General features: G+C 48.0%; 1 long non-coding RNA gene across 5 annotated transcripts; it reads left to right on the forward strand.

Annotated features, from left to right (window-relative positions):
• The first annotated feature begins 714 nt into the window (after nt 1-714).
• Nucleotides 715-3,137, forward strand: LOC144701260 (uncharacterized). 5 transcript variants are annotated; one of them, XR_013580967.1, is made up of 5 exons: nt 715-1,005; nt 1,084-1,185; nt 1,248-1,809; nt 2,121-2,792; nt 2,897-3,137. It is a non-coding gene; the product is annotated as an uncharacterized LOC144701260 (long non-coding RNA). The 5 variants fall into 5 exon arrangements; XR_013580968.1 differs by having other exon boundaries at nt 1,084-1,176; nt 1,223-1,809; XR_013580966.1 differs by having other exon boundaries at nt 716-1,005; nt 1,084-1,176.
• The last annotated feature ends 6,585 nt before the right edge of the window (nt 3,138-9,722 follow it).

The following is a 9,722-nucleotide window of genomic DNA, read 5'->3' on the forward strand; positions in this document are numbered from 1 at the left end:
TGTATAAGCTAAAATTGACAAGGATAAGAGATTTTAATTGGTTAATTCACCCCTATTTTTGGCTTCTCAATTGGTGCCATTCGCGAGTAGGTGAGGCTAAGGAATTTTAATTTTTTGTTTTTTATCAAGTGAGTGTGATGTCGGACATCGTCGGGGATGTCGTCTGGTTGCCACTGAGTGTGATGGCTTAGTATCGATAAGAGGTAGTGGTATTGAATGTTGATGGTGTCGGTTTCCGACCGATAAACCCTAACGGGTCGATGTGACCTACGATGTAGTGAATGAGTGCCTTATGTGTGGTATGTGCAGGCACTAACTCAAGGGAGGCGTCTAGCTCCGAGCTTGGATGGGGTCGCAGGGTGACAACGACGGTGGCCTCTCGAACCTCGTTGGTGCGACGAAGGCATCTAAGGCCAAATGGAGTCAATCCGTAGGGCTCGTACGTAGCGGACTGTCTTGTCCGTACCAGTAAGTCACTCAAATATGTCATAATTTCTCTCAAAACCTCTCCCACCTACCTAGCTCGAGTGCGGTTGAGTCAAGACAAAAAATTACTACAGGAGATAACTAAACGAGCGATGGGACAGGACGACATACCTTGTCCAAGTGGCTCGTGATGCAGAATTTACCTACAGTCGGCGGCGGTCAAAGTGGGTGGGGCGGAGAGGCGCCGGAGAGCAGACGACGGCTTGATGAGCAATGATGACACTGGAGCTCTGGTTAAAGGTCGGAGGAAGAGAACGCAGAGGGGCCTTGAGGAGCTGGCTCAAGTGTCATATGGCCCAAGGTGGCCCTTCCTTTATGGCACAGCAAAATAACCAGGGGCTGGCGATGGATGATGTGATCAGCGGTGTTCAGTGATTGACAGTTGGCAGATCAACCCATGGGAGACTCGCTTCAGTGATGACAATCAGAGCGATGGCGGTTGCCTGGTGACAAGGGAGACTCGCGTCTCCGATGGGCACTGGGCCGAGCGCTTGAGGCGTGTGGTGGCGAGGATCCTCGGTGAGTTGCGGAGAGCCTATGGCAGCTAGGAGTTAAATTAGCACAGGGACGGTCGTTGAATGGGTTCCTCTCGTTCAGATATCTCCACTGTGTTAGGCACGCATGCACGTGGAGCAAAAGCTGGGTTGTCCGCACAGGAGAAGGCGTGCTCTGCCCTCAAGAGAGTGCACGGTATAACAGGTAGAATATTTTTTCCTTCAGTATTAAGTCTATTTAGGACTCTCGTCTGTCACATCTTGCAGCGCCAAAGGCCTCAAATCGATTCAAACACCTAGTGAACGGTGGCTGTTCTGCACCAAATGCAAAGGTGGGGATTTTTCTCGCCTTTGGATAGAGTCAAGGGGGTAAATCCGATTGGAGGTAGAGAAGGGCAAATTTGCGCCACCAGATGCCCGGGGAGCCCCAATTTCTACCCATAGTGGGCGTAGGGCTGGCAGATTTGCCAGGAATTTCGGCCGACACGGGAAGAGGAGCTTCAAATCACCCGGGTAGTCCACTCAGGGAGGAGGGGCAACGGGCAAAGAAATTGGCAGGGGAAGGGTAGGCGGAGGCCTCCTTGTCTGCCACGATTTTCCACCTTTTCTTCTCCTCGGCGCTCTCTTCCTTCTTCCTCTTTGATCTTCTCTTGAACGAGGAAGGGAGACCAAGATAGAACAAAACAACAAAATTCCCTTTTCTTCTTCCTGGTCTTAGAACCTAGGTGATGGGGGACCATCGCGACGACGTCGACACCGACACGGGACACGTTTGACCTCTCCGAGCCGCTCGTGCCGACGTACGCGACCCCGAATTCAAGTACTCCAAGTAAGTTTCTTTTCTTCGTCATTTGCCTCATTGTAATATTGGATCGGGTCGTGTGTTGGACCGATTCCGTTTTTACGTTTCGTTCTCTTTTCTGAAATTACGTGTAAAGAGGAGGGCCACGTCCCGCGACGGACCCCTCCTCTATGCTTAGCTTCTTGGCACCATTCCCCCCCCCCTGTATAAGGGGAAGGCATGCCCAAGAGCAAATGAGAGTCTTTTGAGAAAACCAACCATTTGCACTGTTTCATTTTTCCTTCAATCTTTACTTTGAGTTAAAAATAGAAGTTTATCATCTTCAACCTCTCGCTCAGCTAGCAGGAGACCATTCATCTTCCTTCCCCTCCCGGCCATCCATGTGAGCTCGACCGTTGCAGATTATCGCCGGCGAAGAAGCGCCAGACCTCTGGGCTGACGCAGCCACCCTGTGGAGACGGCCTCGCCCTTCGGCGCCCGTCACACCGGCGGACCGTCCCTTCCCAGGATTGCCTGGAGCCTTGTCCATTGGTCCGCGATCAGGCAACCCGCAGCAGCGGTCGATCTCGACGGAGGTCATCCTGATCGCCGCTCACAGCCATGATCGGCCCGTCCTCTTCGCGCGCCTGAGCGCATCCGCGCACGGACGCCGCGGCCATCGGCCGCCCGCCACCGCCGTGCGCCCGCGCACCGCGTGTCCACAGCTACGCACCCCGCGCGTGCCCCCACGGGCACCCGCCGCAATCGCTCGCGCCCGTGCGCTCAAAGGGCGACCCCCCTTGCTGCCGCGCCCGCGCTCACCCCTGTGGCTGGCCCGCCGTAGTCGCCAGCACCCGCGTGGTCGAGGTTGACTACGCCGCGACCGAGCTCATCACCGCTGGTCAACCACACCCTGTTGTACACCAATAATCCCGGCCTCGCGGGAACTTCTTCGGGCGCGACTATTGAGTGGCTCGTGTACTCGACCCCGGCATTCACTCGGCTGTTCGGCGTTGATGAAGCGTGACCAGGTTCCTCCTTGCTCCTTCCCCTTTTGACAGTATTATTATTTTCTTCAGTGCTGTCTTTCCTCTATTGATTTCTGCTGCCACTTGTTGTTGTTAACGTCGGTCAGGTTAGCCTCCACCATCGAGGGTAGGATCTTCTTTGAGATTGACGACCCGGTCATTGTCGTCGAGGGTGAACTCCGCTGGGCCGTCAAACGCCCCTCTCACCATGCTCGATCGTGAGGTTCCGCGGGTCACTTGGAGTCGACCCAGACCTGCTCGTCTCTCTTAGGATTTACTGTACCCATTGTCCCATCGTCGGACCGTCCTCGTCGCTCTTGAGACTTTTAAAAAAAAGTGCATTCATCATCATAATCGAATACGCATCGTGCATCATTGTGACGTAATACGAACCGTCGATCCCGATCGTTATCGTATTACATCACTAGGGTGCCCCCCTCTTCCCTGATAAAGCGGAAGAGGTCAAATTGGACCCCCTTAGTGGGTCAACAAGGGGGGGAAATAGAGTCCATTAGGGGGGCCCTGATATAAAAGGTCCTGATGTAATACGACGTCGGCCGGGATCGATCGGCTCGTATTATGTCATAGGGATATGATGAGTTAGTTCGTGAGATGCAATTCAAGGTATGCGATGGAACACTGAATGAGCAGAGAAGTAATCAACGAATAAGTGTGTAAGTCACGCCGATCAATGATGAGATATGATCCTAGGATCAAACTCCCAATGACCTGCGGAATCAACTAGACGTCTAGACGGTGAGGGGCGTTTGACGGCCCATAAGTGTTCAGCGTCCAAGTCAACAACCCTCCTATCTACCACAAGAGATCCTACACTCGACGTGGGTGGCTAACCTATCCGACGTGTACTGAATAGTGGGCAGCGGACGCGATATGGGGGGACGAGACTAGAGAACGTAATAATACTGGAATGGTGGGGAGGAGACGAGAAGTACCTTGATATAGCTAGTCCACGGCGTGACGATCCCGAACTGGTAACGAGGTGTGGACCGGTCGTAGGGATCGATGGCCCGAACGAGGGTGGGTTCCGGTGGCGTGGTCGGCGGGCGTGGGAGGCGCTCTGGCAAGCAAGCACAATAGAGCACGGCGGTCAAGCGAGCAGCGTGCGAGTGCACGGAGAGCACTCGCGCGGGCCGACGTATGCACAACGTTCACAGGCGGGAGCCCGGGATGCGTGCGCGCGCTTGGGCAGACGTTCTAGGCAGGCTGTCAGGGCGAGCACGCGCGGAGGACTGTGGAGCTGGAGGGTCAGGGGCTGCACTGTGGCGGGCGCGGCAGGCAAGAGGCCGAACGACTGCACGGCAGAAGACCCACGGCGGGCGAGAGAGCGGAAGGCCGCGCGGCAGAAGACCCGCAGTGGGCGAGAATGCGGAAGGCTGTGCGGTAGAGGCCCGTGCGCGGTGAGGGCAGCAGGAAGGCCAGCAGTGGCGGGGTGAGAGCGGGGAAAAGGACGAGCGGTGACGGTAGGATCTTAGAATAGGGCGGCGGGGGAGGAGGAGGAGCGAGGTGGACGGCGGAGGCGCTGGAATGGTCAAGGAGGTCGGGAAGAGGGTGGCTGACAAGAATCAAGGAGGGGGGGGAGGGACGGCGATGATTCAAGAAACGAGGGAGGAGAAAGGGAGATGGGCGACGGGCAAGAAGGACAGTGGAGGGAGGGTATGGCTAGATGGAAGAAGGAAGAGGAGGCAGGGGCGGCAGGGTGGGGAACGAAGGACGGAGGATGGAAGGTGAAGGTCGGTGAAGGATGGTGGCCAAGATGAGGGATTCTTGAAAGGCAACGATCGAGAACCTTCCAAGAACGGGGGTTCTTGATTAATCTGGGCGATGCTCCTTCGGTGGAGTGAGTTTCCCAGGTCGGTGATGCGCCGATGTCGATCTTGAACCTCCAAGGATCTCCGGGGTGATCTCGACGAAAATCTTCTAAGCTCTTGAAGACAGCGACTTCTTGAATCCTTTAATCGTATCGGAGTGATCTTGACGACACGCTTGACCACGTTTCCCCCGGAGTGATCTCGACAAGAGAGACGTGGGCTCTAACCACGGAGTGGTCTCGACGTGGGTGAGGCTAGCCAGACCTCCTACACTATGTCCTAAGGTAGGGGAGACACAAGTTCTGAATGTTCAACAAATGACTCCAAAGAGTTCCTTGGGCATGCCATCCCCTTATATAGTGAGGATGGGTGCCAAGTGAACGTGGGGAGAGGACGAACCGTCGTGAGACGTGGTTTGACCTCTCCTTACAAATTTGAAATACAAATGAGACGAAAAGGAAAGATGAAGGACGGGGCCCAACATTGGCCCAGTCCATAAAATTGAGAAACACAAACGAACAAGAAATAAACATATGATAAGAAAGTACTTACGCGGGGTACTTGAATCCCGGGTGGCGCGCGTCGACTCGAGTCGCTCGTCGTGGTTGCTGGCGTCCCTTCGTGCCGTCGTCCCGATGGTCCTCCATCAGGTCCCCTCATTACAAAATAAGGGGAAAACTAAAATAAAAAAAAAGAAAACACCAAGGGACACGGGAGGGGTTCCAAATGACTAAGGACCCCCTTCCCATGACGGAGTAAACACAACACAGGGCACGTCGTGGTGCGACGCAAATGGGATGGCGAATGCAGAAAACACAAAATTCGACAAAACAAACAACAAAAATGAAGATATGATACTCCAGCATCTTCACCCGGTTCTTGATGACGGTGGTGGGTGGTGCGGATGATGCCATCGATGATCCTTGATGGCGTGCACCAGCAGAGTGTTGTAGGATTTTTTTGAAATTCTTGATTTAATTGTTTAGAAAGTGCTACTAATTAATCTAAGAGATTATTGCACTAGATGTTTTTCTGATAATAGACAACCATTCCTAAGCATATGAAGCAACTATGTCTTACTATTATGGGCATAGTTCTCGTTATCATGATTTGCATTAAAATTATCACCATGATGATTCCTTCAATGAAAGTGCACCATCTGACTACTATTATGATTATAGAGACTCCTTGTATAATGGTGAAAATTTACATTGTGACATCAGTTCTTATATCTATGATTGTGATTATTCACAGAGGCCTTCCCCAATTTTCATGCGCTTACATTCTATCTGAAGTCTGCAAAGGCAACAAACCCTAACTTTTCTTTCTATAATACCTATGAAAATGGATTCCACACCCATGCCATGCCTCCTTTGGAACATCCATACTATGAGTGGGGGCAATCACCATCATTAGGAATTTCCTCTGCAAGTTCATTTCAATATGCTTCAGCTTCATTCTCTAAACAGCATCATGTATTTGTTAATGACTTTGAAGTGATTCTAGAGAAAATTTCTCAGCTTGATTACTCCGAGGAGAGTGATCGAGGAGAAATTTTGTCGGCTTGATGATCATGTCTTTTTCCTGCCTTTACCTCCTCTTGTTGAGACCATTTTGAAGCTGTTCATGTGTCCAACCTCTAGAGGTATCCACACAATCACTTGGCACTTGGATATCCACCTCTTCTTCTTCAACTGTCCCTAAGAATCGTGAATATCTTCTCATCATGAAGGCACTCTCCTTGGTTGAATGGAGAAGATTGCAGAGTGGAGAAAGGGGGGGCGACTCTCAAATCTGGCTGGCTTGATACTTGAAATGAGTGCCCCTTCCCTATTTATATATCACTTAAGAGTTTTTCAAAACCCTATTAAAAGGTGCCCCCCCCATAGGAAGAGAGAAGAGAAGAAAATTGAAAAAAATGTGATTTTTAGGGATTTTTCTTGATTTTCTAGTGTTTTTTGGGTTTAGCTCATATTTACAAAAATGCCACTACAAAGTTAGGAGAGAGAAAGGAAACCCTAAAGTGCGCCCGAAACTATCACCGCCTTCGCTAGAGTTCCGGCAACTGCTCCTAAGGCCGCCCAGCTCTATCTAACGCCGCTAGCAGCCGCTCAAGGCCACCTGGGCCGCCGAGGGCTGCTAGCAGCCGCCGAGGGCTGCCAGCGGCCGTCGAGGGCCGCCAGCGGCTGCAAAGGGCCGCCAGCAGCCACCCAGGGCCGTCAGTGGCCGCCAAGGGCTGCTAGCAGCCGCCAGGGCCGATTGTGGCCACCTAGGCTTACCGTGACCGCCGACCCTAGGGCGCCGGGCCTGTAGGCGACCCTAGGCCCCCGCGTCCCGTGCTCGCCCTGAGGCCACTGTGCCACGGAGCCAACATCAGGCCGACAAAAGGCGGCCGCGACCACGCCTGATCGAAGGCCACCGTGACTCATTTCCAGGTCGCACTTACTGTAGCCTATTGGTTGTTGGTGTCCATCAACGTCGGTTTTATACTTCTCATCGATTTTTTTTATTGTCGCATTATCATTAGCATGACATCATCATTACTCGTCTCTGCTAAATGACATTACTGCACTTGCCCTCCCTTTGGTGTAACACGAGCCGTTCGATCCCGGCGTTGGTTGTGTTATATCATTTAGTATGGATAGATGTGGAAGAGATTTCAAAGGGTAATTTAGATGGGTATGAGGATAATGATAAAATAAATTTATAAGTTAATAAGATATTAGTTAAGGTCTCCTTTCACCAATAATAGTGTTGGACTAATGAGAAAGTCAGCTTTATTTTGCAGTCCTCGAGGGCTTATTGCTAAATAAATCTTAGTTACTGTTGAAGATATTCACTGGTGATGATTGAGGCCCAGGTGTGAGAGAGAAGCCTCAATTCCCAATTGGCTTGAATCCACGCATGGGATGTGTGTAGGTGACACCATCCCAAGAACTATCTTGTAAGGGATGTGGGTAGGTGACACAAGGTTTGCATGACCCAAACTCGCATAATCCCTTTTACCAAGAAGAAACCCACATAAAAAATACAGGAGACAACCAACAAGCATATTAAGCAGGATAATCAAATGATCATATGCATGAGCCAAATATGACAATTATGCATGACATGCATGTAATATGGACACAAGTACTAATGCAACCCCACCCACTTAGTTTGTCTATTGTACATAAGGCATTAATGAAACACTGAAAGTGAGAGAGGCGTGTTCAATTGAAACAATGTACAGGTTTCATGCATTCGACGAGCAGGGGCAAAGGGATTGCCTCTAGTTTATGTGCCTGGTTTCCTTACAGAATCTACTGAACAGTCTTGTGCTGATGTGTTATCGTGGCTCCATCTGTGGATCCTATCATGGTCAAAAAAGGAAAACACATAAGCTAAGAATGCCACTCACAGATATAAAGAGTGCTCCTCATATGCATGAAGGTAATGAAGTAGAATCAAAATCACCCAGCCTAAAAGAAGCCTACATGAACAAGATACTTAAAATTTTAAAGAGAGAAAAAGTTAGAGAGAAATCAGGCTGAGGAATAGGGCTCTAAAAGATAAGGTTATGGATATCTCTTCCAACACATTCTTCCTTGTGGCATGGTTGCATCCCTTAATTCTGCCTTCTTCATGTGCACCACCTACTTGTTATGACAGCTAAAGAAATTAAAATAAAACATGTGATGGGGACATGGAAAGGTATCCCAATTCTCGTTATGGTAATGAAAACAACTCAAGTTGAGGATTGTTTGAGAGCATAACACTAAAGTCAAATAATCTTGAATTTAAATCATAATGTCCATGTGTAGATAAGTATATTTAAGCATTAATTGTTTTCTGATGGATCTGACATAAGCAAAACTATGCTAAACGATTGCCATTTCCATTTAAAAAATTCATCATGCCAATCTGTAAATATAATTTTGCACAAAATGGTGTAACCTCATTTTCATTACATGTTTTTTTCATCCTTGCTATAGGTTTAAATTAAAAAAGGATTTAGTCTCAAGGGATAATTATCTTTCCATATCAATTTTCATGAACATCATGTTTATTAAAGCCTGATCATTTTTTTTGTTAACATGATTTCTACCATCTGGAAGAACATGTAAACATCAGTAATTATTTTATCCATGTCTTCCCTCGAACAGAATTATCCGTCTAGTTGGTGAACAGAATCATCTCTCAAAAAGTCAACGAGCTATTCTCCATTCATATAGTCAATGTGTTCATATTAAATTTCATGACCTAGTGAATTAGGAAACAGAAGAGGACGATTGTATTCTTCTAATTGTAGATTGGCGTGTTCAACCTGGTTTTTGTCATATATTTTTACCTTTTTCTGCCAGAACTCCCTGAAACATTAAGTGAGTAGGAGGAGAACATTATGATTTTGATGATACATTCCATTCTAATTCATCCTGACAAAAATACAAACTAAATTTTTTAATGATCTGGGTCTTAATGAAGAGCATTTTTCTAAGAAAATAATTTTCTTGAATGGGATCTCATTCTTCTAACAGATCAGTCAAAAACTTTCTGACATCTTTCTCAACATGCAAAAACCTTTACAAGTATTCCGCCTTTTGACATAAATCATTTGTTTTAGAAACAAACTCATCTAATCATACTACAGAGTACTATCATTTTAGACAGATATTAATGTTTGAACTCAGCCTCCTATTGAAGAGAATAATTCCTCAAGAACTGTCCACTCCACTAGAGTCGTCAAGCCATTAAACTTTATATTGACACATCGTAAAGTCATTGCCAGATACACATTTCTCTTTGGAATATGAAGCTGAATAATCTTGCAGTGAACTTGTAAAGGAAGGTCCTAATATTGGTGAACGCACACCGCCATAGTGTGGATGGTACCTCACATATAGATAAATAAAATTATATAGCCAAAACATAACCAATCATCTACAAGATTGCTTTGGTGTTTGGGAGCAAGAGATGAATGAGACTCATTCATAATCAGTTGTATTATTGTTAAGCGTTTATTAAATATTTCTACCACTGAAATCTGCATTAAACATATTATTTCTAAATTATTTCACATACTGGATTCAGGTCAATGCATAGCAATACTATATATCTATATAAA

The sequence above is a fragment of the Wolffia australiana genome, chromosome 3 (assembly GCF_029677425.1).
Source record: "Wolffia australiana isolate 7733 chromosome 3, ASM2967742v1".
In the NCBI taxonomy this organism is placed as follows: domain Eukaryota; kingdom Viridiplantae; phylum Streptophyta; class Magnoliopsida; order Alismatales; family Araceae; genus Wolffia; species Wolffia australiana.